The following is a 27502-nucleotide window of genomic DNA, read 5'->3' as shown; positions in this document are numbered from 1 at the left end:
GCTTCACTTCTGCTTGACTTAGATTAGCGAGTCTGAGGTTGTTTCCTACAAAAGGACCATCTGCGGCCCGTAGGCGGTAATTTGGGGAGTAAAGCGTAGTGACATGGAGGGGCAGAGAGAACCAAGGGCCAGGATTCAAAGATCCGGGTTCCGATCTGGACTTGCCGCTAGTTGGCTCTGGAGAGGCGGGCAGTCCTCTGGACCGTGGGAAGGGTCCCCAGCAGAGACCTGTTAGGAAGAAGGTGGGTATCTGAGAAGACTGACATAAACTGGGCAGGATCCCAGCATGCCACAGAATCTTCAAGAAGCCAAAGAGTGAAGGATGGAGAAACTTCCCAGGCTTGAGTGACCCTGGCCAAGGGAGGCTGGGCCTGGAGGACCTGGAGGAAGTATTGGACTGCTGCCTGGCTGCCCTCCTGCTGAGAGCGAGGGCACCTCTGCCTCACTGGTGCCCTGTGTTCTCTCAACCCAGGTCTGAACTCACGGACACCCCCGCCCTGACATCCCCTGGCCATCTGGCTGCTCCCTTGACCCTGCCTTCTGGCCCACGCTTCAGGGTCCCCTCCTCCCAACTGACCTCTAGCGACCACTGCACACCAATCCATCCAGACAGGCAGCCTTGCAGCGAAGTCTTTATTAAAGACAGGATCAAAATATCGCAATAAGGAGAGAGAGAGAGGAAAGGCGGAAGGAAGGGAAAAAAGAAGAAACATGGAGGGAGGGAGATGGCAGTGCAAAGGTTTTGGCTAATGGCTGACTGAGGCCCGGCGGGAGGAGACAGTGTGAGGGAGCAATGCTAACAGAGAGCCCAACCAGCCAGCACTTCCTTTCAATCTCCAGAAGAAACAAGGTGCAACCCCACCAACCTCTCCCCAGCCCCTCCTTTCTTAATTACTGTCCTCCATGAAGCTCGGTTCTGGTTCTCGAAGTTCTGCCTGTTTCCCACCAGGCCACAGGAGGCAGGGAGGGGCCGGGAGGGGGCTCAGCTCGGTTCTCCCTCCTGCTCCTGTAAATTGCCAAGAAGCTTCACCCTGTGGGAGCAGTCTCAGCTACTCGTTCTGAGTCCTCCTTTTGTTCACCTGGCCCTGGCCACCCCGCCCTGTCCCCAGATCATCCACCAAGGCCAACCAAGGGGGTGACGGAATCAGAGCTTTGGTGGTTGCCGAGTATGGTTTTGACCTAGAGCTCTGCGTGCGTGGGTGTGTGTGCACACGTGTGTGTGCACGAGTGTGTGTCATGGGAGTGGGGAGGTGACTTATAGCTGTGACAAAAGGGATTTGGGTTTCACAGATCAGAGGCTGGGAAGGATCTCTTAGCTGGAGGCAATCTGAAGGTATGAGTTAAGCCACGCTCTGCAGACTCTGTGAAAGTAAATTCCTGTAATTTACCCACCATACTATTGCGTGGCCTGCAATTCCTTACCTGGAAATAAACAAATGAGTGGTTGTTGTTGTTGTTGTTGTTACTTTGCTTTAAAGAGGAGATGGAGTGTGTAATGTGCAGAGGGGTCAGATCAGTGAGGATGGTCACAAGACATTCGGGATGAGTCTCTGGAGCTTACCACGTCTCTGGTTCAAGAGGAGAGAACCTCCACGCTAGCTGGCGGCCAGGAGGCTGGGGAGGAACAGAGCCTGCTGAGCACGGAGATGGCCTGGCAGCTGGCTATGGCCTTACCAGGGTCCAGCCCCAGCCCACTATTCACATGAATTGTCTTCCTTTATCATTTTAAAAAGAATTACTTTATGACAGATATGATATTAAAATAACAGCCAAAGCAAAAACTGCTCACCATTCCATCCTGAAGTCAACTCAGTGAAAAAACACGCCTGCTCTCTATCAAATACCAAACTCTGTCCGTGGTGTCACTGAGAACACCAGCCACGCACGTGGACGTGGCACGTGACCTGGTCTAATCAATGCAGGTTGTCTCAGGCTCAGGCCCAACCGTTCTACCCTCTACTGAGTTTTCAGGGACTTCCAGCAAGACGATTTGGCTTAGAAACCATGGAGGAAGGAGACCCTCCCCTCAGCCAAACCCCACCTATTCCCATTCTTGTTGTCTCTTGCACCCGTCTAGCCCTTTGAAACGTTGTCAGGGCTCAGTGGGAGGCAGATCTTCGGTTACGTGGTGGCAGGGCCCTTGCTGCCGGTGGCAGGGAATGAATGAGGCTGCGCCTTTGCTCCGGGACAAACGGTGCTTCATCTGCGGTCGTCTGTCCGTGTGTGCGCTTCCGCACGTCACCGATTCCCTCCTTCCCTAGCCAACCTGCTAAATGCAACATTTACAACCAGCCTCGCATGCATTATTGCCAGGCTGGGGCCCGATCATGTTGAATGAAGGCTGCCAGCTTCCCCTGCCAGAAGCAAGAGGCACTGGGAAAAATGGAAATTGGACAATAGTCTTGTATACTCCCTGCCCTGTCATGGATGGCCTTCAGCAGGAAACCAATCAACGGAATCAAAAGAACACGGTTTCCTGTTAACATAGAGCGATGCCAAATCCAGCAGACATTATTGCTTCATGCCCCGTGCCAGTCATTGTCAAACATAGCGTAAGTAATAGCATATGACTGGGATTGCGGTTTCAGTGAAATATTCTTTCGCTTTTGGCACAGCACCACACACCTTATGCTTTATTGCCCTTTCCCAAACTTGGGGACGGTTTTTTTCTTTTCTTTTCTTTTTAGATTTCTTTTCCCCCAAAGAACTATATCTGGCTGTTTTGCTGCATACCAGGTCTTAAACCCAAGCCAGCTGACTCCCAATTCTCTCCAGCCTTTTCTTAAGCAACACTTTTTAAAATATATTATTATTATTATTATTGCATCACATAGGGCTAAAATAAACCCGCTGTGTATTGGCCTTCAACGATCTTGCTTTCCCTCTGAAAATGGCTCGTTCCCTAAGACTGGCTTTAAGAGAGAAAAACCTCTCACATAATATTTTTCTTACTTTCCAGGCTGATGTTGAAGGTGATGATAGGTCATAAGCCGCAGCCTCGGCAAGGATGTCCCGGCCCCTGGAGCAGGCGGGAAGTACATGTGTGCCTGGAATGCAACAAAAGGGAAAAGTTACTAGTGTGCTTTGGACGGGACCCTGCATTTTTAACCCCTTCTTCAAGCCTAGAGAGAAGCCAACTCCGTTAGCTACTCAGACGTTCTCTCCTAAAATGATGTGCTTAAGGGGGGGTACGAGTAGTCGTCTGCATTGTTGGTGTTTTTTGTTTTGTTTTGTTTTCAGTTTTGCCCGGTGGTTAAGAGCTCTGGTACCAGGCAGAGCTGGTTCAACCCGTAAGTCCCGCTCTAACGAGATGTGTAATTCTGGGAAAGTGGATCAACTTTCCGATCCTGGTGTTCCTCCCCTGAAAAACAGAGGAAACACTCACCTCCCGGGGTTGTCAGCGAGAACGTGAGTCAAGCGCTGGCACGTTGCTTTCTGCTTGTCACGGAAGTCTTTGGCAGAGAGGGTAACTCCTAAGTGCTCAATAAATCACAGAACTATTAATGCCGAAGCACTTTGGAAAGCACTGGGTTCCCGCTTCAAATGCTGACAGTAAGGGAGTGTGGGGGTCAAGGTCAGGTCACAGGCAGAGGGGCTTCTCCATGACGTTTGGCATGCATTATCTCCCTGAAGGGTTGTGAGAATTCTGGGAGGGAAATCAGGCAGTCATTGTTATTCCCATTTCACAGATAAAGAAATGGAGGCCCTTGCCCGCTGCTAGAATTGGCAGAGCCGTGACTGGATCCCAGGGCTCTGGAATCCTCGCTAACGCTCCATCTGTACATCGCATTTCCTCTCAGAGCTGGATTAATTTGTTCTTGGCCTGTCCTCGGTTCCCCGAGGCTCTCTTCCCCCTGTCCTTTCCAGGAAAGGTGGAGCTCCTTGCCTTTTACACGCACGCGAGCGTGCGCACACACACACACTTCTGGGCCTGTGCTGCTTCCCATGGTCTCCTAAGAGCTTGGGTGCTCATGCGTGGATAGGAGGTGATTTGACTGGCTTCTATCATATTTTGTTCCTTGCAAGGTCATCCCTGCAAACTTTCTCTTTCTTCAGAAAGCTTTTCTGAAATGCATATTTATTACCTGCAGGCTCTTTGTAGCTAAAGTAGTTTCTTGCTTGAAAACAGGGCTACGTAACTATTGATAAGAGGATGGGGTCCTTGGGCTGGTCTGGGTCTTAGTTTGGGTTCCCAGGGAAACTTTCTGTGATAGAAATGGTATGGAGGATGTTTATTGCAGAGGGCCCTCAGGATCATACCTCCTCGGAGTTGAATGGGGATGGGGGTAGGGGAGTAGGGGGTAAGGGGGTAGAGGAAACAGGACTACGTAGAGGAAGGATTAAATACTAAGAGCAGTGTAGTTGCCACTGAGACTCAGCTAATCCCATAGGAAGCTCTGGGGCTAGGACGGCCCTTTGGAGTTGCCCTGCCCCCAGGGAAGGGACTGGGTCATTATATCCCGTGTGGACCTGTTTTTGGGTACAAGAGGCCATGTGACTTTAGACCAGGTGTAAAGGTACCAGGAACTAAAGACAGTTCCTGGAAAGGGACTCAGCTGAGAGCCTTCACCGCTGTCTTCTTGGCTGCTGGGGGGAGGCTCAGCCCCGGAGGCCAGTTGGGTGGAGCGGTAGGAACCATTCTAGGCAGCAAGGCAAGGGTGAGACCCTGGAGCAGTAGGTTAGCTGGGAGCTAGATGCCTGGGGCTTTTGAGGCTTTGTTGAAAAGACTTTAGGACTAAAGTACTAGGAAAGGGAGGGTCATTCTTTTCAACCTACAACTGAAACCGCAGAAAAAGCCTCCACAGCTGGGAAAGGGGAGAGACTTTTGCTGCACCCACTCACGCTCTCATTAGAACTTGGCCATGATACCAAATGAGATGCTGGGCCTGTATTTCTCGAAGGGTGCTCTGTGAACCTGATACCTCCAAATTACCCTAGGGAGGGGGCTTTAAACATGTCAATTCCTGGGCCCCAAATTTGGTAAAGCAGAATCTCTGGGGATGGGACCAGGAATCTGGTTTATCAGCATCCTCTCCCCCACTATTTGATTCGTTTGCCTGTCTACAGTAGAGCTTATCAATATCTCTGCCACCACTGTCTCTAAACTGGCAAAGTCTATGGAACCAAGAACAAGTGTTTTTCTTAATAATATTTGCGTAGTTATAGTGCAGATTTTTCAGATTACTTCCGTAGTAGGCTCCAATTCCGATGGCTGTGTAACTCCAGCCGACCACCCTAGTAACCATCACTACTCTGCTTACTCGTCTTCGGGGAGAAAAACTCTCCTCCCTTCTCCGTCCTTTTGACCCAGCCATGGGGCCCAAATTGGAGCAGCCTTCTGCTTATAGGACTTCACCTCTCTGGCCGTAATCATGGGCTGAAGGATGGCCAGCTGACCTAACCTGGACCAGTCATTGTGCCCCACCTCTGCCCCCAGTGACCGATGCAGAGATGTTCCAGTGACTCCAGCTAAGCCAACTGGAGTCCTTCCCCCAGGATTTCCCCCCCACCCCAAACTAAAGCTTGTATAAGGAAAGAGGAGTGCCCTTCTATGTTTCTGAGGACATGAGAGGGATTCTAATGCTTCCAGTAAGCATAACCAGAGGCATGGAGAAAGTGGATTTGGGAGAGTAAAGCAGACACCAACTAAGAGAAGCAGAGATGAGAGCTGGTGCATCCTGATGGTGTTTAAGACCTCTGTTCAGGGGCGCCTGGGTGGCACAGCGGTTAAGCGTCTGCCTTCGGCTCAGGGCGTGATCCCGGCGTTATGGGATCGAGCCCCACATCAGGCTCCTCTGCTGTGAGCCTGCTTCTTCCTCTCCCACTCCCCCTGCTTGTGTTCCCTCTCTTGCTGGCTGTCTCTATCTCTGTCAAATAAATAAATAAAATCTTTAAAAAAAAAAAAAAAAAAAAAAAAAAAAAAAAGACCTCTGTTCAAGTTACCTCTGGTCTTGTGTGGTTTGGTGTGGTGACCCGATAACCATCATGTTAGTAATGGGTTTCCTGGTTCTCCAAGGATGATACGAAGCCTCCGAGGCTAGTGCAGCATTAGTGATCATATGTAACCGTGGGATTATCAGACACATGAGCTATCTAGGAGGGGAGTGAGGAGGGTGCCGATGGTAAGTAATGGTGGAAGGGTTCCCACTTTTCTCCCCTCCTGCATGGCATGCGGTAACAACAAATCACCATACTAGCCTCTTGTTTCGCTTTAAACAAGACAAAACTAAAACCCTTTCAATACAGTGTCCATAGAAACTAGCACCAATAGAAGAGAATTAGCCTCAGATATTAAAATCTCCTTTTCATTGGATCATTGGATCCATTGCCTTTGAGTCTCTTTCAAAGGAGATCGTTGCATGTTGGTTTCTACATGAGGCTTAAAGTTTTAAGTGTTGTGTCTCTGCACCCCGATGTATTAGTAGAAAATCTTGTATGACCTCCCCCGTCTGAGAGAGAAGGTCCTTGGTTGCCATGCTATTTTGGCTTCTTCTAACCACCAACCACCGAATGTGCCAAGACACACTTCACAAAACAGTTACTCTCCTTGAGAGGATGTCAGGGCCTTAGCTTAAGGATGAGAAGGGATTTTGAAAAATAGAGAAGTTTGGGGCACCTGGGTGGCACAGTCGTTAAGCGTCTGCCTTCGGCTCAGGGCGTGATCCTGGCGTTCTGGGATCGAGCCCCACGTCAGGCTCCTCTGCTGGGAACCTGCTTCTTCCTCTCCCACTCCCCCTGCTTGTGTTCCCTCTCTCGCTGGCTGTCTCTCTCTCTGTCAAATAAATAAAATCTTAAAAAAAAAAAAAAAGAAAAGAAAAATAGAGAGGTTAAGGTCTATGGTATAATTGGTTTGGATTGAGAGGAAGAGAGCAAGTAACTACTTTGGATATGCAAGCTTACGCCAAGAAATGACGCTTCCTTCTTTGGGGTGATGGTAGTAGCGATGATGGTGGCTGGTGTCGGTGGTGAGGATCGCGCAGGAGAGGGTGGCCTTTCTCACCACTTTCTTCCACATCCAAGGCATTATCACCATGGTTTCTATTGTTCTTCAACATAAAGGTCCTCTGAAAAATAAGCATTTAAAATAGGAGGGACAGTTAGATAAAAGCCCACACAGAGATTCAGTTTTCACCTGCCCTTGAGCTAAGTAAAAAGCATCCGTCAGGTTGCCCATCCCTCTTCCTTCTTTTAAGGAGAACATTTAAGAGCCCTTCTCCTCCTGCTCATCCACCCCCACTTCCTCCTCCTCCTCTTTCTTCGTCCCCGTCTCCAAATTAATCTGAGCAGGGAGTCCTGAAGCAAATGATCATGTTACAAGTCTAAATGTGATAGCCTGTCATCTTTCATTATTTTTGACATAAACAAAGCTGTCAGAATTCTCGGAGACCTAGACCTGCCTTTGGTTCAGGGTGTTCTCTCTGAGGCGTGGAGATCCGTAAGGATTAGAAAAAGGAGGCTTGCTCCAAGATATTGAAAAGAATGTAATGGAAGAATGGAAATGATCTCCAGTTCCAAACTCGTATGCAATTTTAGACCATTGCATTTTGGGGTGGGGGGGAATTGATGAAAGCCATAAAATGTTTACATAATTGCAGCTTATTTTATAAAATAGAGGTCTGCGGGCACTTCATTAACCAGATTTCTTTCTTTCTCTATCCCCCTGCAATTTCCTTGAATATTTAGATTTGATATGCAATTGGAGAATAATTGCCTGGCTTGTTTCCTGGAGATGGGTGTCTTCCGTGGACTGAATCATCGAAGACCGGGAGGGTATGTCTTAAAATGTTAAGAACAGTACCTAACTGTTGGCGTTGCCTATTAAGGACTCTGAGCTAATGTGCCATCAGACCAGGCGTGCACACACACAAAGTATTTTGGAAAAGTTTCTTATTCTTCACGTACTTTGACTGTGTATCTCCCTGCCAGTGATCCTGGGATGAGTTGAGTGTAAACGGATCCAAGTGTCTCCTCATTAGAGGCTATTTATCTTCTTCTGGCCCCACATTCAGAACAACTGCAGTTTTCCGAAGTTGCATATACCACACACTCCAACAGCAGGGAATTCTCTGGTTCAGAGTGGGTAGTGCTGGGGCCACCGTCTTGGTTTGGGGGCATTTCAGAACTTTAATATTTTGGTAACCCATGCTCTATAAATCATTGAATTACATCAAGTCTATTTAAAACCCCTCTGGGCAGCTGTTTAAAATGCTGTCACTGCAGTAAGCAATGTCCTCAGAGTCACATGGCAGGTCGGGGCCCAGAAGGGGATGGGTTTTGTTTGTGTTTCTTTAACTCCAGTGGGGTTTACCCTCTGACTCTCCACTTCTGTGAACAGTCCCTCCATTTCCAGTTATTTCAAAGCCAGAATGTGAAGGCCACTTAGTCCATCAGGAGTCCGCTTTCCCATCAGATCGAATTCTTTTTCCGTACATTCCTCTCTTCAAACCGTTTAGTGAAACCACCACAAATTGTTAACTTCAGATTAATATGTTTAATACGTTAAATCTGGACTATTTCAAGAAGGCAGCAGGCAGACGATTGGTCGCAGCTGAGGGGTCCCGTGGCTTTTCCTAGGTCATTGCTGGTGGCTGAGACCACCTGTGTCGCACCTGTGGGCAACTGGGCTCTAATTACCCCAGGGAGCCCTGCTTTACCCGCCTTGCTCTCTGGCCTCCAGATTTGCTCTGGGGTCTGACAGTGTAGGAGGTATCCAGAGGCTAGACCTGGGGGGTGGGGGCCAGGTGGGGTGAGTCTGGAGTGAGGCTTCCCCTTCAGGACGCTGCCTGATTACAGGTGTCATGTCTGCCTCTCCTCTGGCTCGAGCTCCTGAAGGAGAAAGACGCTGCACTGCCTTGCTCCCCAGCACACCCACGCCTGGATTACCGGAGCGTGCGCTTGAATGCAGGCACACGCGGGAGAGAAAAGCTTAGCTTCAGTGAACTTACATAGAACTTTTCAATCAGAACACCAGAAATTAAACATCGAATATGCTATGCTAATTTTAGCAGACTTATAAATGTTGAAACCTTAAAAAAAATCAAATTCCACATTAGGGGTGGTAGTCAGGGGACACAATGATCTTTTCAGAGTCCTTGCTCTCCCACGGTTTTGTCCTTCCCTGGCACATAGATGGTGCTTAATATATCTGTTGCATCAATTCATGAATCCAAATTCAGAGCAGGGCTTTGGAGTAGAGACCTGGGTTTGAATCTCAGCATCCCACTCATTAGCTGTGTGACCCTGGGCAGGTGGCTTAACCCTTTTGAGCTTCAGGTCAAGTCGTTGGGAAGATTAAGATAAAGCATACAATATATTGTATATGTGACTTTTACTAATGAGCTGATGAGTAGTATATATCATACTTACTCTCCCCATTGCATTTGTCCCAAGGGGACCCAGAGGGGACCAGTCCGAGGGAGAAGATCTGGTTTTGTCTTTGCTCCGGCCAGCTGAGCGCAGGGCTCTCGTGGGCAGGGAGGTCGCGGGCAGGGAGGAGGATGCGGTCCGCTCTCTGCCCGCTGCCCCCTGGAAAAGAAAGAAGGCAGGGCCGGGCTCCCGATCCCTGCCGGCGCGGGGGAGCAGGCCTGGGGCAGCCGGCGTCTGGGCCGCCAGCGCCACGGCTCTTGGGCTTTGGCCGGGAAGCGCGCCTTGGACCGGCTCCGGGCGCAGCAAGTCCCCGTCCCGCTGCGTCTGGGGATCGTGGGGGCTGCCGAGGCAACCCCCTCGCCCCAGCATTTGTGTAATTCGAACAGAAAAAAAAAAAACACACACACACACAACACCCCACAGGTCACAAGGAAAACAACAGCAACCGAGGGAAATGTGGTTCAAAAGAAGAGCTGCTTATTCTGAGCAAAACCGAGCGAGCGGCGTCGACTCGGAGCGCTTCCCCGCAGCTCCAGCGAGGCCCACGGCCGACCCCGGTTCCCTGCGGAAGGGAGGCGGCTCGTGTTTGGGAATCCCAGCGGGGGCCCCAACCAGTCTGTCTCCAGGCCCTGACCTCGCTGAGATTTCTCACTAGGTCACTGTTTCTTTAAAAAACAGAGTATTGGCCAAGCCCTTAATTTGCTTTTTGCAAAATTCTCAAGTTTATGGAAAAGGAAAAGGGGGGAATGAGTTGGGACGCTCTCGAAGATATTCCTGTTCACCGAATTGTCCCACTTGGAGGGCCTTTCCCCTGTCTGGGTACTCCAGATGCTTCCTTGATAAAGGGGCTCTGCACTGAAACGCTGCTTCTCTGGAGAGAAGTTTTTATTTCCTGCGGTGAGGGACCACATCCATCCTTCCTTCCTTCCTTCCTTCCTTCCTTCCTTCCTTCCTTCCTTCCTGCTTGAGGCTTGAGTGTCTATTTGATTTTTTTTCTTTCTGATGATGCCTGTGCTTTTTAAATCTATTTGCTTTTTTTAAATAGCAAAATTTGACCTGACCTATTTCTTTTTCTTTTTCCCACCCTCTTACCTAAATTTTGAAGTGTTTAAAATTTAACTTCTAATATATGTTTAGAACCCCCTCATTTCTCTCCCCAAAGTCAGTGATATAATTTTCATATGGCCTTTCATGTAATGGGTCTATTACTTCTCTACCTGGTAGCTCCTGTTTTTCCCTTTTTCTTTCTCTGTTCCCTTTTCAAGGACTAGTTCAAATCTCATCTTTGTCAATTACTAGCTTGTGACCTTGGACAAATCATTTAGCCTTTCTAAGCCTCAATTTCTTTATCTGAAAAATGGGGCTAGTAATGCCCAACTTATAAGATTGTAGGATTGATAAAATATCTTAACTATAAAGATGTACTCACATAAAATACACTCAATGAGGACAGCTATAATAATGGATGCTGCTCTTCTGAATATAACTGGTTCCCCCCTTTAAGAAAACTTGAGTTGACAGTTTCAGGTTCTGGGATCTTAGGTCAATCAGGTCTTCAGAGTCCTTCAGCTTAAATATTTGTATCCTTCCCCAAAAAGGGGAGGCCGGAGGTTTTTCTCCCACCTGAATGGGTGCTGCAGCCTCTCCATCTGTCTGCGTTCACTCTCGTCCCACTCCAGTCCGTGCTCCAAACAGCAGCCCAAGTGGCTTTTTAAAAACAAATTCAAAATAAAACAAAATAACAACAACAACAACAACAAAAAAAACAGAAAAAAAAAAAAAACACCCTGAAAATCCAAAATGAATGTCACTCCCTTTCTGGAACCCCTTCAGTGGTTTCCCCTTATACTTAGAATAAGATCTAATTTGCATTCTCAGGAACCAGGATCCCCTGTGCAGGTCCTCCCCGTCCAGCCTTCCCCCCTCTCTCAATCTCTTTCTCTGTGCTCTAGCGACTGGCCACCTTTCTGACCTTTCTGCTCTCTGATGGCATTCAGCTCTCTACTGCCTGGAGGCTCTGCTCTTACTGAGCCCTGGGCTTGGAACTGTCTTCCCCTGAACTCTTGACTCTTCAGCTCAAATGTCACCTCTTCAGAGATGCCGTCCCACTACCTGATCGCCACCCCGAGTCACCTTCTGCTTACATCACCTTGTTTATGTCCACGGCACTGAAATTAATTACTTATTCATCCACTGACTGAATGAATAAGCCTTCAGTGTGCTGGGGACGGGGAGGGGGGGAGGGGGAACGACTTATAAACAATCAGCTCAAACCAAAAGACCACAGAAAGAGATGCAACAGCTTTCAAAGCAAGGAGTGAGAGTCACAGGATTAACCAATTTTTAAAATAAAAAAATCATTGTTAATAAGAAGCCTGGTTCTATGGCCTGGGGTCAGAGCTCGGATGGGTAGGATTCTGCCCCAAGACAACTACTGCAGGGCTCACAGAAGAGTGAAAAAACTGGACTTCCCCTCATCCTGAAGAAAGTAACAATATTTTCTCCAAGCAGCTTCAGTGAAAGTGGGAGGAGAGAATGGGTTTACTATTGTAGTTACGATAATTTCTTGTGTATTCAATACCTACACTGCCTGGGTCTGCTAAGACCATCAGTTTTTGCCCACTTATTTTTTTTTCTCAGGCTCCACCAATGGGCTTTGTTTTCTTAACATAGAGAAAATTATGGAAGCAGTATGTACTTAGTAATTGGGTCTGACTTTTTTCAAGTTTGTTGTTTCCATAGAGAAAATTATGGAAGCAGTATGTACTTAGTAATTGGGTCTGACTTTTTTCAAGTCTCAACTCACTCTTTCTGATGTGCCAGGCCTGGGTTGTTTAGAGGCCGTTGGTTTTGGGAGTTCGTGGAACTGCTGCAGATTCCATATATATATATATATTTTTTTTCTAAGTAATTTGGTTTTGATCAAACCCCCAAATAAACTTTTCCCCAAGTTCTTTCCCCTTTAGTTTACCAGCTCATATGTATTTCCAAAAAAATGTAATCCACATGGTTATATTCATTTATGCTCAGTCCATCGCAGGATCGCTGGCAGAGAGACACGCATTTGAAGCATGTGAAGAAGAACCAAGCTGTCCTTCGCGTGTGTGCGTGAAAGGATGGCGCGTTAGCTCAGCATCTTAAATAGGCCACGCTAATAGTTCGCTTTGATCTGGCGTGTGACGTAGGAAGATTCTAAGCACTAGACAACAGAGTTGCATGTTATTTGAATCTCATTTTTTAAATAAGAAGTGTTTTTTATTTACTCGTTGGCATTTCAGGATTGTCCCTTCTTTATTCAAATCCCAGCAGATCCTTCCATACTAGACGAATTTCCCTATGGGAAGAGTCATGTCAGTAAGAGGAAATTACTAGCATATGATTGGAGACAAGTTAACCACTCTGAGTGAGTTTCCTCTGCCGTTAGTTAGGAATACAGATATCCCATCTGCAGAGCTGCAAGATTAGAGATAATGCAGGTAAAGCTGCTAGAATAACGTGTGGCTTGTAGTAGACTTGTAACAAAACTATCTGTATAGTTTTTAGTAATAGTTTTGATGAAGCTTTATGGGACGCTGTCATAACGATGGTTATCGTGCGTGTGCGCAGAGGAGTGCGCGGAAAGGAATGGCTGCAGAGAGGCCAGGTGTCCAAGGTGGGCTGCTTTCAGAAGGGCTTCTCTAAGAAAAGTAGTGCTGGTCGCCCCTGGGTGACACAGTAGGTTATGCGTCTGACTCTTGGTGACTCTTGGTTTTGACTCGGATTGTGATCTCGGGGTTATGAGATTGAGCCCCGCGTTGGGCTCAGCTTGGAGTCTGCTTAGGACTCTCCCTCCCTGCCCACCTCCCTCCTCTCTCTCTCGCTTTCAAAAATGAAAAGATAAATCTTAAAAAAAACAAAAAACCTCTTTAGAAAAAGAAAAGCAGTGTTTCCTGTCCTAGATATTTAGGCAACAGGACACTACTAAGCTCAGCCTCTTTACAGACCCACGTCTATAGCAGATGGTCAGTTGGCCATTTGTCCAAGGCCAACCAAATGTTGATGGGGGTCATAATGGCTTTGGGCCACACTTTGGAGGGCATTATCATAAATAATGCCTGTGAAGACCTCATGACTTTTGCGTATGTGATCTCTGGAACTTCATTTTCCCTACTTCTTAGAATATTAGCTTTCTGCATTATAGCTCAGAGATTTGGACAACGGCTTCTAAAATAGGATATAAAGAGAGAGTCTCTCTGCCCCAGCACAAATCTGAAACGGCTGTCCCTGCATGAAGCCACCCATGAACATGAGGTGTCTCCAGGTCTTACGATGCATAGACCACAGGTATGTTGTACGCTGTGAATGGGAGTATTTATAGGGAACAGTGAAAAAAGCAAGGGAAGCCGTAGTAGGTAATCATGGGAAAGATGGTGTCAAATGGCAGGGCAAACCACTATGGCAACCTCCAGAAGTAATTATGGACATCTGGATTGATGAAAAGAACTACAGGATGGCAGGCATTCTGCATTTGGGACTGGGTTTTCCCAAAGGAAGATAAATGGAAAAAACATGTTTGCTTTAACTGCTGACTCATGGTACAAAGTTTTAATTCAGAGACTTTAATTGAAAATGCAGCAAGAATGTAAAAGATTTACATAGAAAATATTTTAGCATATTGGCAGGACATTAATTATAAAACCAGATGGTCATGGCAGAAAAATCAAGAGGTCTTTGTTTTTCTTTTGTTTTCTTAGAATGAAACATTTTTGCTTTACAAATTTTAGTATTCTGTTATACATAAGCAATAATACCTTTTCATTAAGATTAATATAAAGACTGATTGCCTGGTGTTCTGGAATATTAAAAAAAAAAATCAGAAACCATCATTATAGAAAGCTGGACTATGAAAGCATTCTTGTGATAGAAGCTTCATGACCAAGACACTAGTTCTCTCTCCCCAGAGGCCAGTCTAATGAGACCATATTTCTCAGCTCCTATTAACCGTGACCGCTGTCTCAGTCAGGGGTCATTTGTTTGCAACAGAAGGTTGGAACAGAACTGCCTGAAATCAGCTCAGAAAGGAGAGTTTATTGTAAGGATATTGTGAACTTTCTCTCTCAGAAAATTCATGTTCAGGGGCTGTAATCAGTTTAGAAAGTTCATCTGACAGTACATCCCTCCATCTCTGTCTTAAGGTCCAAGGCACCTCCTGTCTCCTTCTGCACACCTTCTCTGCGATAACCACCTTTCCTCCCCAAGCTGGCTTCTTCCGTGTGGTGAGCGATAGGCCCACCATGCCTGCCTGTGTGAGTTTAAATCTACCGTCATCGTCTTTGTTTACTGTTTGTCCCATCTGGTTTTTTCTATTCCTCTCTTTCTACGTTCTTGTCTTCTTTCTTACGTTAATTTAGTATTTTAAAAAATATTCCATTTTCTGTGATTAGCTTCTGGATTATACACTCTTTATTCTTTTTGTAGTTACCACAGAGATTACAAACATGTGTCCCTGACTTATTACAGTCTACTATAAATTGATACCGTTAATACTTCTTGGACAATAAAAGAACCCTACAACATTTAAGCTGATTTCCCTGTTTGGGCATTGTTACTGTTATCATGTGTTTTATTTCTACATACTTTTAATCCCACAAAACATTATTATTATTGTTCTAAACAGTCAATATTCATTATGTGTTACCCACATGTTTACCTTTTCCATTTCTCTACATTCTTTCCTGTATTACCATGTTTCCATTTGGGATTATAGGCCTTCTGCCTAAATCACTTCTTTTTAGTATTTATTTTAAGTAAATATCCACTGCCAGCACATTCTCTCAGTTTTTTGTTTGAGAGTCTTTGTTTTGAAACTTACTAATGTGATAAATGAATTTTTCTTCTATTTGTGGCACTTTCTCTGCCCAAATTAACACAAATAAATTAGTTTTACCACCTTCATGAAGAGACTACAATAATTACGAGAAAATTTTATAGTTTATTATTTAAAGGTGTATCTTTTGCCTAAAAGGGAGGATTCAACGTATATTTTATGATTCCAAATCGGTAATGTGTCAGGTCTGAAAGGCCCAACATGTGTCAGGCAATGTGCTAGTCACGGGGAATATAAAATCAAACAGGCGTGATGTTGTCTTCTAGCAACTCCCAGTCTTCTAGGAAAGACAGGTAAATAAATGAGGACATCAAGTGTGATAACCCGTGTGATAGAATCATGCATGGGTTATTTTAGGAGCCAAAGGAAGAACCTCTGAATCAGAATTGAGAGTCAGAAAGTATTTCCCAAGAGAGACACCTTGGACTGAATTTTAAAAGAGTTAAGTTGTTAGACCCATGTTTTAGTTAAGAGTCGTTTGGCCACAAGTAACAGTGACTTAGATGAAAGTCCAGAGGCATTGGACATTGATTTTCGCTGTGCATTCATGTTCTTTCTTTTTCTGCTCTGCCACCCTTACAGTGATGGCTTCTTATCCTCATGCTTTATGGTCTCATGATGTCAACAGGACAGCCACATTTCCAAAAAGAACATGCCTGTTGAAGGTGGATAAAAGCGGGGGAAGGACAGCACCGGCCACGTCTGTTTGTTCATAAGTCCCACTGCAGGCTTCCTCTGGCATCTCATTGCCCGTGACAGTGGGTCACGTGGCTACTTCCAGCTGCGAGGAAGCTGGCAAAGGGGGGTCTGGCTTGTGGGCCTCTGGAGAGGGAGGTACCAGGTGCTGGCAAGGCCTCTTGGGTCAGTCACCGCAGCCTGTGCGTGAATCTAAGGGGGGCGGGGGGGATCCTTTCAGGGACAGGGAACAAATGTGTAAAAAGTTGTAAAGTGTTGTGCACTTTTGGGGAAACTGCAAGTCGCTCTGGAACAAACGGGGCCTGCCCAGGCCGCTAGAACGGTAGCCAGGGGCCAGAACCCAAGGTGCCTCGTGGGCTGAAGAGTCAGGCCGTGAGGAGCACAAGAGGGTTTCATGCAGAGGGAGGGTAGTGATCAGACTTACGTTTGCTTTGCTTTGTTTTTTATTATACTTGGTTTTTATTTTATTTTTTATTGAAGCACAATTGAGATACAACATTAGGTTAGTTTCAGATGAACTACATAATGATTCGATATTTGTATACATTGGGAAATGGTCACCACTGTAAGTCTGTTTACCATTGACCACCCTACAAAGTTCCAGGTTTTTTTCTTGTGATGAGAACTTTTAAGATTGACTTTCTCAGCAACTTTCAAATTTGCAATACAATATTATTGACCGTAGTCCCCATGCTGTACACGACATCCCCATGACTTATTTATTTTATAACTGGAAATTTTTACTTTTGATCTCCTTCACTCACCGCCCCCCGGCAACCACCAATCTGTTCTTTGTATCTGTGAGTTTTGTTTTGTTTTGTTTGTTCATTTGTTTTATTTTTTAGATCCCAGATATAAGTGAAATCATATGATATTTGTCTTTCTTTGTCTGATGTATTTAACTTAGCATAATACTCAGAGTTGTGTTTTCAAAAGATTGCTCTGGTGGCAATGTTGAAATTGTCTTGGAAGCAATCCAGATTGGAGCTGAGGAGAATAATCAGGAAGCTATGGCAATAATGTAAGCAAAAAGGGATGGGGGGTAACTGTGGAGATAAGGATGTAGCAATGAACAGGAGCGTATTTAAAACAATAGCTATTACAAGGTGGTGTAGTTTAGTTGTTAAGAGTTTGGGTTTTGGAGGGGCGCCTGTCACAGAACAGTAGAGTCTGAAACTGCATGACATGGGTTAGAGAGTAAATGGGAAGAGAGAAAGTAGGAACAGTGAACTTAAGGAGCTGTTTCCAGAAACTTGGCCATGACCAAAATGGACCAGTTGGACAATACTGGAGTGAGGGAAGGTCAACAGATGGCATCTCAGTCTGCTCAGGCTGCCCTAACAGAATACTGCAGACTGGGTGGCTAAAGCAACAAAAATTTATTTTCTCACAGCTCTAGAGACTGGAAGTCTATGATCAAGTTGCCAGAAAATTCCATTTCTGGTGAGAGCTCTCTTCCTGGCTTGTAGATGGTTGCCTTCTTGGCCTTTCTTCCGCGAGTGCTAGTGGAGAGAGAAATGAGGATCAGAACCCTGCCTTTATGACTTCACTTAACTTTAATTACTTCCTTAGAGGTACCCCATCTCCAAATACAGGCTGACTGGGGGTGAAGGCTTCAACATATAATTTTAAGGGGGCACACATTGAGTCCATGACAGATGGATTTTGTGAAAAAGACAGAAAGGTATTTTTGTGTGTGTGTGTGTGTGTGTGTGTGTGTGTGTGTGTGTGTTGTGTGTTTGGAGGTAGAAGAGCCAGTAAGGAGGGCAATATTAAAAATGCAGGAGAGAGAACATGGGCTATTGGAATGATGACCATAAGAGGCCAAAGCACAGCCTTGGATAACAGAGCTAAGAGGGAAAGCGTTGGTGCCAGTGGAGATGGATGCATCCGTAGGTGTTGTGGTAGGGAATTCCAGGCTGGTGGAGGAGGCAAAGTCATTTGAGAATGAAGTGATGGTCAGGAGGAAGGGATTGAGGAGAAAGATGGAGGTGTGGTTGCTTATGGCCCAGCTGCACCAGGAAACTGGGAAGTGATAATGGTTCAGTCTTCCCAGTTGGGTGAACGTAGGTAAACATCTTATGCATCCTTGAGGTTGCTAATCTTTTCAAACGTTACTACCATTTTGTATCAACTGTCATCTAGAGACAACAAATTGAGACTTGAATTGAAATTCCTGCCTTTGAGTCTAGAAGTACAGGATGGAGAAGATATAGTAGCGGATCTCATTAAAATGGAACTTTAGTTGACAGGACTGTCAGAGTTAATGGTGCTCATTGTATTTTTGGCCTGCATCGGTACAAAGACAATATATACACCAAAGAAGGTGAAAATCCCTCTCCAATCTGCACCTGTCAGGCTACAACTGGAGAATTCTGAGCACCACACTGGAGAAGAACATAAACTATGTTGTAGTCACACAGAACAACAAACGACTCGTACCTTACCATGTGACACATGGGTATAGCCACCGAGGGACATTTAGCCTGGGGAAGAGAAGATTCAGCAGTAATAAGATAATTGTTGATTTAATCAGTTTAGCTATCTTAGCTTTTACGTGCTCTCACTTCAAAAGAGGTTTCACACCTGCTGGTTCATCGCTTCCCTCTAACTTCCCTGGGGAATAGGGCCATTAGTTCCCAGACTTCACAGATGGGGAGATTGAGACACCTAGAGGATAAATACAGGAGACCAGCCTAGGCAACCCACATTCAACAACTTGCTCCTTAACCATCTCATTCTTGGGGTGTGTGGGTGGCTCGTTCGGTTAAGCATCCGACTCTTAATTTTGGCTCAGGTCGTCATCTCAGGGTCGTGAGATCAAGCCCTGTGTCGGGCTCTGTGCTGGGTGTGGAGCCTGCTTAGGATTCTCTCTCCCTCTTCCTTTGTCCCTCCTTACTCGCTTCCTCTCTTAAAAAAAAAAAAAAGAAATCTCATTCTCAACTTTCATAATAAATGTTTCCCCCCATCTCTTCCTATAAAAATCCTCCCAGTTCTTCAGAGTCCAGTTGAAGTTCTCCTCCAAAGAGGTTTTCTCTGCGTCATTGAGCCTTTACTGATTTTCGTCTTATTTGAAATTTGACAGTGTTCCAAAACATTTTACTAAGCATCTAAACAATATAAATAAAATGTTGCTAGGGACTGTCATACTGGATTACATATTATTTTGTGTTGCTAGGGACTGTCATACTGGATTACATATTATTTTGTGTTGGTCACGCTAGTTTGACATGCGTTGGTCACCTCTGCCTATATGCAGTGAAAGTAGGGGTTCTTATCTCTCATAAGGACTAGTCCAGTGTTGAACACTGAAGAGGTGTTCAATATTATGCCCTTTGCTCTGCAGGAGACGTCACTGCCATTTTATCAGGCTGCCCGTCATATACCACATCCTTGAAAACGTAGTCTGAAACAAGGGACAGTTGGTGTGTTTGCTTGTGACGAGTGCAGAAACGCAAGACACACATGGAGAATTGTCTCCCAATGGTAGGTAACTCTCAAATATTCCCGAGTATTGATATTTTAGCAGCTAATAAGAGCAGCCCATTATCTCCTTGACATGCTTCTGATCAACGAAGTAGATCTTCAAATCTGGAATACCGTGAGATTTAAGTGATTGTTTTTGTTTTTTAATTATGGCCTGCAAACCCTTGTACTTAACCTAAGTCAATCCTTGAAAAAAAAAAGTTGTATATGATTGATTTGAAGCATCTATTTTTCCACTTTAAGTTTTACTTCTGCGCACCTACTGTTTCTGAGACCTCCTGTATTTGAGGGCAATGTGTTCGAGTTTCTTGGCATTAGCCATTCCATCGGCCATTTATTCAACACCAGTCCCGTTGTCCTGAATGCATGGTCCTTCGTGATGTAGCCTCAGCCTCATCCAAAAACTCATTCGCTCATGCAGTCTCTGCCCCAGCCTACTTCTGGAAGCATCTCAAACATGTCCTGCTCCTCCAGGCCTGTATGTCTTGTGTGTGCTTTGTTTTTGCTCCTGGAAAACTTGGCTCATCTTTTTTTGTGAAGGTGGACTACTTGTCCTTCAAAACTAGACTATGCTTGCTTGGTGGAACATTCTCTATGTCCCCTATGCAGAATCACTGACTTCTGTCCCTGTGATCTTTGTTTATCTATAATAGCGCCTCCTATATTACACCGGAATTACCTATTTATGTAGCAATCTCAGTCTGTCTGAGGGTAGGAGCCATGTCTCTGTATTCCTGTGCTAAACACAGATGTTCAAGAAATTTTTTTCTTTGAACAAATGAATACATTAGACCTCTTGATCACAAACCTCTGAAATAGACTCTGACGATCTCAAGAAAAAATAGATTTTTTTTGGATGACTACTTGAGACAACTCATTGAGGGGCTAAAAAACCAGGTTTGGAGAATGGGCTGGACGCAAGGGAACTCACGAGGGCAAATCAGCAGGGACAAATAAATTCTCGTGACCATTCATATCCCTCCCCTGGGATTCTCAGGCTGGGGAGAGTGTCCTGTTGAGTGAGTCTGTGCTAATGCTCACCTTCTGTCTGCTCACTCCATGGACAAGCTGGATGAGGTACACCCAGCCTGCCAGCTTGTGGGGCTGGGGGCAGGCACTAATTCCCACCAAGATTGCGTACATTGGGAAAAGCAATTCCCTGAAAGGAAACTGAGATGTTATCAGAAGGGAAATGAAATGTGTCTACCCCCAAAAAAGAAAAAAAAAAAGTGACAAGTGTCTGCTATGAATGAAACTTTGCAGAAAAAGAGACTGTGTGACTTCAAAATCAATTTAATATTGGATGGCTTGATTACCAGCAAACTCACTTGTGACATTTAGCACCTTTCTTTATTTTCCTTGATGAACTCAGAGCTCTTGCATAAATTTAATAATGTGTTATGTATCCCCTGGGTGTCTGATTTACTGACTTGAGCTGAATGACTGGACTCAATACAAAAAGCGCTTGCAAACTTTGCCTATGGCTTTCCAGCCATGAAGGAACTAAGCTCTCATGCTCCCTGGAGAAGCTAAAAATTCTAAAATGAAGTGCCCTCTGCTCTGGTTTCTGCTTTTCAGCATTTCTCTTCTGCTTTCACATACTTTTGCTGTTTTAAAATTAAATCTAAAAAACTCATTCCATATTTTTCATCCTCTGCTTTTGAAAGTGAATGTTATGGATTTATGGTTTGGAGTTCTTTGATGTTAGAGTAGCAAACTATGCTTGCTTCACTTGTTTTTGTTTCATTTTTTTTTTTTTACATCTATGGAGCTTTGATAATTTGATTTATTAAAACACCACAGTCAATGTAGGGGAACTGACACCATTTACATTGTTGGAAGGCGTCGTGAAACATCAGGAGCTAGTTCTCTATGGAGAGCTTATGTCTGTTAGTACGTAACCCCCTCCCCCAGTCCTCAGGGAAGTTTGGCATTGCACAACATCTCAAACTATACCTCAAGGGTATTTATTTCTAGGACATTTCAAGATTTAAAAAATTGTGTCCCACGCCCCCCATTTATATTTGGTAACTGCTAAGATGTACACAGTGATCAGCTAGTTCTTCTTATCAAGAAGCAGAAACGTTCCTTCTCTTCCTTCATAGTGGTTGTGGATCTGATGTACTGAAATGTGTGTTTTATATAGTATCCCTTTAAATGGAGCAGGGATTTGGAACTTGCTGAAGCTAGAGGATGATTATCTTTAGCATACTGGTATCCATTGTGGATACCTGAGGAGAAGTAATGATGAAAGTGCCAAAATGATCCTTGCTGCAAGGTGGGGGTGTTTCTCTGTCCTCAGTTTCTATCAGAAAGTTGGGGGGGGGGCTGGTGGGGAGAAGGGTGGAGGGAAAGAGAGAGAAAGAGAGAGAAAGAGAATAGGAAAACTTTAGCCAGAGCGGAAAGCCTAGATAAGCAGACTATCAGAAAAGCTTAAAACCATAGAAAAAATGTCAGGATTGGAAGAGTCTCTAGATGTGTTCACTACAATTCCCTCTATAACATCGCTGGGTTTCAAAGAAAGGAGCCCTCATGTGCTACCATTTAATGAATATGTGTGTGTTGGGGGGATATTATAAGACTAGGATGGGGGCTCTTTCAGGTATCTGAGGAATAGGAAAAAAATCCAGGTCACATGGAAACCAGAACTAGAAGGTTAGAAACCAGGGGCTCTCTCTCTTCATTTGTCAGGGATTGCATAATCTCTTTCTTCTCAAGATTGGCTATTTGACACACAGTATGATAAAGTCTATTATTAGTTTCTTCACTCAACAAGAAAATAGAAAGTCAATTAGATGTGTCAGGAAATACAAAAATCATGGTCTAAAATGCAAATTAAGCTGTGACATGAAATTTTGAACTGTGTTGAGAGAGAGAATCCACTTAACCTTGGTATTAGGAATATTTTCCTTATCATGACACAGGTTTAATAACATAAGATTTATAATATCTTCTTAATGGATCCATTCGCACTACCTAAATAATAACAATATAATAACACTAATAATAATACAACTGCTGTTGAAATTCTTACTATATGACAGGCACTGTGGTAAGTGCTTTAGATAATTTCCTTTAATCTTCAAACAATCCTACAAGGTAGTTATTATTATCCCATTTTTTTCAGATGAAAAATTAAGGCATAGAGAAATTAAGTAACCAAGTCACACAATTCTTAAGTGGCAGAGTTATTCTAAGCCTCAGGCTTTCCCACTATGATATATTCTGGCTAGGCTATATTATCCCCATCAAGAATGGATGATAGTCACATGACCATTGTAAATGCTCTTTGGATTTTTAAAAGAATCTTTCTATAGATAAAGCGTGTAAAACTTAATTATAAATCCAAAAGACCTTGGGCACATACAGATAATATAGAAAAAAGTTAGGGGAAAGAGGGAGGAAGAGAAGGGAAAGAGTATTTATTTCCTCATATTTCCCAGTGGAAGAGATATTGTTTAATGTTACTGCATCAAAAGAGCTGTATCTTTAAAACGATAAAAATAGATAATAGAACTAAAAATAAAAATAAATTAACAAAAGTTGAAAGAGGGTTTCGTATAAGTGAGCCCATTTTTTCTTTTTCAAAGCATCGTTCAATAGCTAAATCAGGAAACAGGATAAACAGGTTAGTTGAGTTATGTAGATGACCACCAGAAAACCCAAAAGGATAAACAAGCAGATGAAAAACAGTTATCTGTGAAAAGCGGGCCTGGAGTGTGGATCATGGAGCGAGATTTTTACTTTTTATTTTATACCTTAAAGGATTATTTCCATGTGCCCATATTATGTTTTATAATAAGAACCATGCCCATAGCCCTCATTCAGTAAGTCCACATCTAGGTTTCCCTCCCAGAAGAATGCTCATGATGTACATTATAGAAGGGGCTTTAAGCCTGGAGCTAAGTCCCTGGAGGGTAAACACCACGCCCTGGGGTCTCTTTGTAGCTCTCTGAGTGTGTTTATACCCCCACCTACCCCAAGGTGCAGCCCAGAGATAAGAGAAAACAAGGACCCTCGTGTCTGAATTTCTCACCCTCTTTTCTCTTTTGCATTTACTTCTGGATGAGAAGGCATAGTGGGTTCCACTTCCTTTTTGGGTCTGTGTCTTACCTTTCTGACACAGGGCACAATAAGCCTCAGGGCTTGGCCTTAATGGCAGATGGGGTGCTGGAAAGGAATATAATAATGGAAAACAAAATGAAAAGAAAAAAGATAATAAGGACTTTCAAGGGCTCAGGGAAAGTATATAAGTGCCTCAAAAGTATGATCCCCCTTACATATATACATACGCATGGAAAGGTCTAGGAGGATACAAGTCACTTCAATAGCAGTGGGCACCTCTAGGGAGAGGCGTGTGGAGGGATGATGTATTCATGTATGACACGGGTGATTGATTGTTTTTGTTCTTGTTGCTATGGATATTCATTTAGCGCTTTCATAGGTTGTATCCATTTTAGCCATCACAATAGCCCAGCAAAATTAGTTTTTTCTCTACTTTTTTGAAATTAATAGACTTTATTTTTTAGAGCAGTTTTAGGTTTACAGAAAAATTGAGTGGAAAGTACAGAGAGTTCCCACCTACCTACCCTATCTCTCCTCCCCAGTTTCTCCTATTATTAACATCTTGCATGAGTGTGGTACGTCTGTTACAACTGAGGAGCCAATACTGTACATTATTATGGACTAAAGTCTCTAGTTTACACTGGGGTTCTCTTTTATGTCTGACATCCTATGGATTTTGACAAATGCATGACATATATCCACCATGATAGTATCATACAGAACAATTTTACCATCCTAAAGATCCCCTGTGTTCACCTACTCATCCCCCCCCATTGATTTTTTTAAAAATCCGTGTCATCCTGAGTCCCGTAGTGTTCCCACTTGCCCATGAAGTGAAATCCAGTCCACTGCACCTGTTCTTCTCGTTACTCACTCGGCTCTCGGTGATAATAGCGTGTGAGTGGTCTTTGAGCACCTCATATCCTGCTACTACCGCCACTTGTCAGGGGAAAACCCAGACAGGATGAGGTCCACATTCCCAGCTGTCCCTGTCTTCCAAGGAAGAGAAACCCTAAACCAGTAGCTAAAGAGTGAAACCAGATATCCCAGGGAAGGGGTAGGGGGTGTCGGGTCTCTGGTGGTCTGAAAGAGGCACCAAGCCAGAAGCCTGGAAGTGCTGGGAAAACCAGCAAGAGATGTAGATAGTGCTGCGTAACATCCCGGGCACCGTGCAGAACGGGCCTCAAATAACAGGACTTAGGGTCTGAGATGAACTCTTACTGCAGTAAGTAAGGACTGCTTCCTGGATAAAACCCTATCCTGATTTCCAAGGTTAGCACTGGGCAGGGTGCAGGGGAAAGTCTCTTGTACGGACAGCCGAGAATGAGGCTGGATTTCTCTAGGCAGTGATTTTTCAAGCGATTTTATCATGACTTACAGTAAAACATCTATTTCAGATTTACATGTAGTGTACGCAGGCAGGGCACACATTGTACGCACACAGACACATACGCACTGTCAACACTATCAGCATCACCTGGGAACTTGCTAGAAATGTGAAATATGGAGCTCACATTTGGCCTATTAAATCAAAATTGGCATTTTAATAAGGTTCCCAAGTAATCATGGTGCGTATTAAGGTTTAAGAAGCACTGCTCCAGGGGACCTCAAGCTCAAAGACAAATAAACCCCAGATGATTTCATTCCACGGGTTTCTTCCACCTGAGACCAGAGCCCTTAGTAAATTGGCTAAATACTACAGCCTGGGATCTTGTATCCCACCCCCTCAAGACTCCATCACATCATCACAATAATAACTGAGTTGTGTCATGGAGTTAAGTATGTGCCAAGTGCTGTTCTAGTGCTGTGTGTGTATTAACTCTTTTAATTCTCATAACAACCTAATAAAGTAGGTTCCATTATTTTGCATTTTATATATGAGATAATTGAGGTACAGGAAGGTTAAATAAATTTCCCAGGTCACAGAGCTAATAAATGGGGAAATAAAACTACTGAAAGTGATAGAAAATGGTCAACAGATTTCTGCAAGATGGAAAGTGGGTGGGACAAGGCTATTAAATGAAACAGGTGGAGAAACTTGAGATCCCATGTATTCTCCCCGCTGGAGCCAGTCTACTAACAAAATTGCTGAGAGGCTCTGGGCTCAGAATCAGCAGGTACGGCCAAGGGTCAAGGTGATAACTGGAGCGAACACTGGCAACTTCCCTGTTGGTACACCCCGGCAGTCCCCTACCCCTGTAGGGCAGAAAGCCCAGGCAGCTGACACGCACCCAGAGCCAAAGAAAGTCTGCCAGCCCTGCTCTAAAAATTTTGAACTGGCCATCTGGAGGAAAACTAAGACCTCCCATATAGATATTGTTCCTCTTCTCCCACAGCTTAATAATTGGTCAGAATTTTATGTACAGCCAAACTATTAAGTGTGAGGGTAAAAACATTTCAGATGTGTGAGGACTTAGAAGATCTATCTTCCATGCCCCCTTCTGTGGGACGTTACTTAAGGATATACTCCAGCAAAATAAGGGAGTAAACTAAGGAGGAAGGAGATATGCAATCGATAAACGGCTCTGTTGCAGGAGAGCAGGGGCAGACAAAAGGTTCTACGATGAGAATAGTATTGCAGGCCCAGAGGGCAAGTCCAGAGTGGTGCAGGGGAGTTTTGGAAGGGAAAAGCCAACTCACTCAGTAGAATGGATGGCGAAAGAAAGTTTGGGGAAAATTTGAGAATATGATAATGGAAAACAAAATGAAAAGGAAAAAGATAATGACTTTCAAGGGCGCAGGGAAGGTACACAAGTGCCTCAGTCAACTAAACATGACCCAATTTAAAGCTAAATGTAAGAAAAGGGACTCCATTGGGGCGCCTGGGTGGCTCAGTCATTAAGCGTCTGCCTTCGGCTCAGGGCGTGATCCCGGCATTCCGGGATTGAGTCCCGCATCGGGCTCCTCCGCTGGGAGCCTGCTTCTTCCTCCCCCACTCCCCCTGCTTGTGTTCCCTCTCTCGCTGGCTGTCTCTCTCTCTGTCAAATAAATAAATAAAATCTTTAAAAAAAAGAAAGGAAGAAAAGGGACTCCATTAATCCTTGATGCTATGAACATTCTACTTAATGTGGCCCTAGGGTGGTAACTCTGGGGCCCGCAGGGAGGGAATGCCATTCCAGCACCCTGCTCTTCCAGGCACTGAACACTATTTAAATGGTTATAAATGTGTAAATACCTTTCACTGGTGTCTGACTTTAGAATCAACTTAAGGACAAAGCAGAGAAAAGTTAAGAGGTTATACGGAATATAAATATCAACAATTTTAACCAAGTAAATGTAACCAACGGAAGGTAGATTGTAAAAGAAAGGAAGGAAGACAGAATGGAATGATAATTGCCTCATTTTTATACAGGAGGGAGTCAAGGAATGCCGTTTGAAGAATAGAAGCTTGTGGGAATGTATTTTGGAAGAGCGATTTGGCAGTATGTGGAGGCAAGCTGATGAAGACCCCCTCTGATCCCACACCCATAGGGGATCTCTCACACAGGAGTGCAAAGTGACTCACTACAGCATTGTTTGGAATGGTTCAAAGTAATCAGTCTAGATTAAGAAGCAGGACTACATAGAGGTTACGAGAGAGGACTCGGGAGCTAGATGGTCATGGATTAGCTGACAAGATTTCAGGCATGTGGTTTGTTCCCTGTGCCCCAGTTTCCAAATAGAAAATGAGATTGCTACAGGATCACGTTAGTTAAGCAACATAAAGGACTCAGGACAATGCCTGGCGGATAGTAGGCACTCAATGTTGTTGTTGCTATTGCTATTATTATTTTCCATCGACAAGACCTGAACAAAGACATTATGGTACATTCATGGAACAGAGGCCGCAGGGAAGACAAAAGGACTATAGCTTACGTGTATTAATGGATACATTTTGAAAACATCGAATTGAATGAAAAAAACCTAAACGTGAAATAAAATGTTCAGAGTAATAATATGGCTTACGTACACTAAAAAAGGCGATAATACATATTATTTATGGACCCGTACACATGTACGTATAAAAAATATTTAAGAGGTAAC

General features: G+C 44.4%; 2 long non-coding RNA genes across 4 annotated transcripts; one reads left to right on the top strand and one right to left on the bottom strand.

The window, feature by feature from the left end:
- On the bottom strand, nt 1–11442 carry LOC113242308 (uncharacterized). Of its 3 annotated transcripts, none has more exons than XR_008961378.1 (7): nt 10990–11442; nt 6901–7064; nt 6617–6790; nt 3386–3473; nt 2953–3047; nt 1423–1614; nt 1–228 (listed from the first exon to the last, which is right to left on the bottom strand). It is a non-coding gene; the product is annotated as an uncharacterized LOC113242308 (long non-coding RNA). The 3 variants fall into 3 exon arrangements; XR_008961379.1 differs by having other exon boundaries at nt 1–1614; nt 10990–11073; nt 11339–11441; XR_003311867.4 differs by having other exon boundaries at nt 1562–1614; nt 10990–11351.
- Nucleotides 7056–27502, top strand: LOC130544785 (uncharacterized). The gene is made up of 4 exons (XR_008961380.1): nt 7056–7519; nt 7684–7770; nt 19275–19414; nt 26832–27502. It is a non-coding gene; the product is annotated as an uncharacterized LOC130544785 (long non-coding RNA).

This window comes from Ursus arctos, unplaced genomic scaffold (assembly GCF_023065955.2).
Source record: "Ursus arctos isolate Adak ecotype North America unplaced genomic scaffold, UrsArc2.0 scaffold_25, whole genome shotgun sequence".
Classification (NCBI taxonomy): domain Eukaryota; kingdom Metazoa; phylum Chordata; class Mammalia; order Carnivora; family Ursidae; genus Ursus; species Ursus arctos.
Note: the sequence above shows the minus strand (reverse complement) of the source record. Positions and strands in the feature narration are given on the sequence as shown.